Raw genomic sequence first — 4,624 nt, 5'->3', positions numbered from 1 at the left:
TACACATTTTCTCAGACTGAACTCAAACCATGGCCACCCCCATCCTCACCTTGTGTCTTCCTCTTTGTGTCCTGACAGGAACAGCCACAGAGGCACTTAATGCCTACAAGGACTGTGCCAGGTCTTGTGCCAAGGGCTTGGTACACATTTTCTCATTTTGATCCTCACCAGATCTCCATGAGATTGGTACTATTGGGAGCCCCTTTTACAGATAAAGAAAGAGAGCACTTGCTGGGTGGAGCTGTGTCATGATGACCCTGCTGCACTGCCTTGCTGATGAGAAATGACACTATGCGCACATTGCTTTACACTCTGCACAACACTGTTCCTTCCATCATCTCATGCTGTTCTTACGGTTACTGTGCCCCTTTTGCAAATGAGAAAATGGAGACTCAGAAGAGGACAGTGATTTCTCCAAGTCACACCGCCAGGTGATAGCCATGTCCCGACTGGAGGCCAGGTTTGCCTGCCCCTCGCCTCCTGGCAGTTGCACTGGCTGCCTTTTCTGAGGAGTAAGTCAGGACAAGCCACTGTTTTGACCCTGCATGGTCCTGATGAAGGTGGCAGGGATTTCAAAGTCCAGCTTTCAGAGAAGAAACTGAAGGCCCCAGAGGAGAAGGAACTTTCCGTGGGTCCTACACTCCATCTGGGGCAATGCTGGGAAGGGACTCAGGTCTCCCAACTTCTGATCCAAAGCTCTTGCAAACTTTGCTCATTCATAACAAATATTTATTGAGCATCTACTGTATACCAGGCACAGTGCTAGCCCCTGGGAACACAGCAGTAATCACAACAGACATAAATCCCTCGCTACCTGGAGTTGACATTCTAGAAAAGGGTGGGGATGGGGAGACTGACACTAACCAAATAAATCATCAGCAGCTACTGCCTCCCCTCTTTATTTCTTTCCTTCAACAGATATTCATTGAGAACTATATTGCTGTAAGAGAGACACGGTCCTGACTCTCCTGCAGTGAGAGTCTAGTGGTGGAGACAGGCACTAGATAAGGAGACACGTAAGTAAACAAGATAAATTCAGATTGTGGTAACAGGTGAGAAGAAAACAAGGTTGACGTGCTCAGGAGTAACGGGGGAGGGGGTAATGGTAGTTAACTTTAGATGGGGTAGTTAGAGAAGGTCTCTCAGAGGAAGTGACTCTTGAGCCGAGACCCAAAAGGTGCAAAGAGGCCAAGCAGGGTGTTCGAGGTGGAAGAAACAGCAAAAGGTGCAGAGGTAGGACCGAGCTTGGGATGTGAGAGGAAATGAGAGAAGGCCAAGGTGGCTGGAGCAGGGTGACAGGGGTTAGTTCAGACGTGGAGATTGACAGGAGGAAGGGGTCTGGAGAAAGTCCAGGGTGCCATGATGAGGCACTGAATAGAGAGAAGAGATGACTAGTCCCCAACAGGGCACCACGCGGGGGGGGGGGGGCTAGTCATCTCTGCATCTGGGGGTTTCCCAGCCAGACCCCCATGGATGGGGGCTGAGCACCTGCTGGCCTGGCACTGCCTGCTTCTGCAGAGATAAAGCTCCCTACCCCCCCCAACCCCTGCACCAGAAGCCCCCTCGGTGGTGCCTCCACCTGCACAGTCAAGCAGGGTATTGTGTGTTGGCTCTGGTGGGCACACCTGGTGCTCTCACCAGCCTGCTGGCTACCCTGATTTAGGGGCTCATACCGCCTGGCTCCAGGGCCTATTCCCTGAAGTCTTCCAGCTGGGATTAGGCTGGCTGAAGAGGAGGAAGCAGGCTCTGGTAGCAGCCAGGGAAGAAGGCACCTCTCACCCTTTCAGGCTCATTGGACCATCTTTGAAACCCCACGTGTCCCTTCTCCATCTGCCCTTCTCTGGGTGGCGAAGAGTCTAGGGCTTGGGTAGGAAGCAAGGCTCAAGTGCCAGTTTAGCTGCTATGCTTAGAAATTCTGTCTTCCTCTCTGGGTCTCAGTTTCCCCATCTGTACAATGGAAAGGTTGACCTGGACAAACTCGTGATGTGGACTCTAGAGCCAGACTGCCTGGGTTCCAATCTTTTCCATGTAGTGGCTGTTTGAACTTAGCTAAGTTACTCAACCTTTTGGTGCCTCCGTTTACCCATCTATAAAATGGGGGTGTAACAATAGCATATATTTCAAGGGTTGTGTGAGGATTATGTGAATTACATGTGTAACAGTGCCTGTCCCATGGTAAGTACTACAAATTTTAACTCTGATTGTTATTATTATTAAAGTCTTTAAAGAACATTGCATTGGAAAAACTTGGCAGAGAAAACTTAGTCCATTTGTTTGTAAACTTTTTGGACTTTGTTTTTAATAGAGAAGCTCTGCATTGCTGAAGAGAAATTTTACTGAGAGTCCCAGCTGTTCGGAAAGGATGGAAGGGGGGCGCCTGCCCCACCTGCTCCCCCGTCTCTGCAGCTCCCACGGGGGTACTGGAACATAATTTGAAAACCCCTGCTCAGTTCGTCCCGTTCAGCTCACATCCAGGGAAACTGAGACAGAGAGGGACCAGCCTAGAGTGAGCAGCCCAGCCTAGCCTAGAACCAAGATATCCTGGTTTTCTCAATGCAAGACAAGGGGCAGGGGCTGGGAGAAAAGCTAGGACCAGAAGCCTCTCAGGGGACTGGGTGCATTGTGGCGTCAAGTCATTAGCATGCAAATGACATGCAAATGAATGCAAAACAGCATGTTTTATGCTAATTTGCAGAGTCGAGAGCGACGACATTTTTGGTAATAGGGCAGCAGTCCTGGTCCCTGGGCATTGCCGAACACACGTCCTTTTTTCTTTTTTTCTTTCATTATTATGATCAGGCCCATAAATCTTGTTTTGGCTCTGACCCCGCCCCTTCTCCCCTGAAAGCCTGGCTCGTGTCACCCTCAAGAGCACCCTTCCAATCCCCTGGTCCAGCCTGGATCCAGGGATAGGCCTGGGCAGTGGGTCAGAGAAACAGGACTCAGGAGCCACTAGTCAGAGCCAGGGCGTGAGCATGGCCAGTCTGTCCTGGAAGCTGCTTCTGGAGGAGGGGGCGTTGGCACTCCCTCTGAGCTCCTAGGCCACTGTGGCTTCTGTGTCATTGTCTGCTTAGGGCTGGCCTGCCTCCCTGGATGAGCCACTCAGGAAGGGCAGCCCTGCTCCATTTCTCATCAGGGCACCCAGTACCTGGGACACAGGTTAGGAAAGCGCTTGGTGTTTGAGGAGTGAAGCTATAGAGATGAGAGCCAGCAGTGTGCCTGACAGCAAGCCAGTGGTCTCTGAAACCATGCAGCGTGAATTCAAATCCCGGCACCGCTGCTCTCTGAGAACATGATAGTAACCATAGCTAACATTCATTCAGCGCTTACCATGCTCCAGGTGCTCTGCTTTGTGCTTGCCATTATGCTCTCACTGAAATAGTGTCCTATAAAGTATCATTGCTCCTTGCCCAAGTCACATTCCCCAGAGGATTGATTGAAGGGGCGTTTATGTTTACAAGGATAAGTTCCTCACCAGGCAGTGGCTTTAAGGCCCTCAGCAAAGCTTTTGCCTCTACCTGTGCTATCAGCCAACCTTTTGACAATGTTAAACTTTACAGCAATGGTTAAGAAATTCCCCCAACCTTTTGTTTTCCAAAACCCCCCAACCTTTGTTCAGGGCAATGACTTACCAAAATAAACCACCCTTTCCCATATGACTTAGATAAGACTCGCTGTCTACTGCCTGTGACTCCCACAAGAGGGGGAGGGGGGGATGATTCCCTTGTTTGCCTGTGACCTTTCCCCTTGTGCCTGAACCTGAGGACAAGGCCGGACAAAGACTCTCCCACTTCCCATTCTTTGTCCCATGGTTGATTGGTTGAGATTAGAACTGTGTGTCCCCTCTGAAACTAACTAGATGCATAGATAAACGTTTCCTTTTCAGTTGATTGATGTAGGCACCTCCTGATTGCAAGACAACCTCACCTCTAAGTCTCCCCACCTGTAACCTGTCTTCTCCTCTCTGCAAAAGTCTACGGCAAACCCACCCAGCCAGACACTCTGATCTTGGGATCTGAGGTGCTCTCCTTATTGCTTTGCGTGAGTAATATCATCTCACCAACTGTCCGGTGTATTTTGTCTTTAACGCTGGCCACCGTGTCGTTTTCTACCTAAGGCTCTGGGGCCGAGGAAGAGCCCTGTGACCTTGGGGCCCTCCTGAGCATCCCTGTGCCTCGGGTTCCTCGTCTGCAAACGGGTGAGCACAGGCCCTACCTCTTCAGGTTGTGAGGTGAAAGGAGACAACCCGAGGGAGACGCTCGGCCGCTTGGCGCAGTGCCCCGCACAGAGAGAGCGAGCGCTGCAGAAATGTCAACCATTGTGCGTCCAGGAGAGGAGAGCGGCGCTCGGAGAGGGGACGGGACCTGCCCTGGGACACGCGGCGGATGTGGGGGTAGAACGCACGTCTGCAGACCTCCGTCCCCAGCGCCGGGGGTGCCCAGCGACCCCCACCCCGCCTCCGGATCGCCCGCCGGGGCCAGGGTGGGGGGCACACTCCTCGCCCCTCCCCTCCCCGCCGCCCGCCTTTGATTGTGGTGAGCAGCGAGTCGCGGAGCAAATTAACTTTTTGCACACTTCATTATGCGCCGCCCCGCGTCCCCCGGGGCCGCGGCCCCCGCCCCCG

The 4,624-nt window shown here is 52.3% G+C and overlaps 1 long non-coding RNA gene across 1 annotated transcript in view; it reads left to right on the top strand.

Moving 5' to 3' along the window:
* Positions 1-927: 927 nt before the first annotated feature.
* Positions 928-4,624, top strand: part of LOC103593129 — a 9,712-nt gene continuing 6,015 nt past the window's right edge. The window contains exon 1 of the long non-coding RNA XR_550716.1: positions 928-1,016. This is a non-coding gene — a long non-coding RNA (uncharacterized LOC103593129). The remainder of the gene's footprint in view (positions 1,017-4,624) is intronic.

Source organism: Galeopterus variegatus, unplaced genomic scaffold (genome assembly GCF_000696425.1).
Source record: "Galeopterus variegatus unplaced genomic scaffold, G_variegatus-3.0.2 Scaffold1282, whole genome shotgun sequence".
In the NCBI taxonomy this organism is placed as follows: Eukaryota; Metazoa; Chordata; class Mammalia; order Dermoptera; family Cynocephalidae; genus Galeopterus; species Galeopterus variegatus.
The sequence above is the reverse complement of the archived record's forward strand: the minus strand, read 5'-3'. Positions and strand labels throughout refer to the sequence as shown.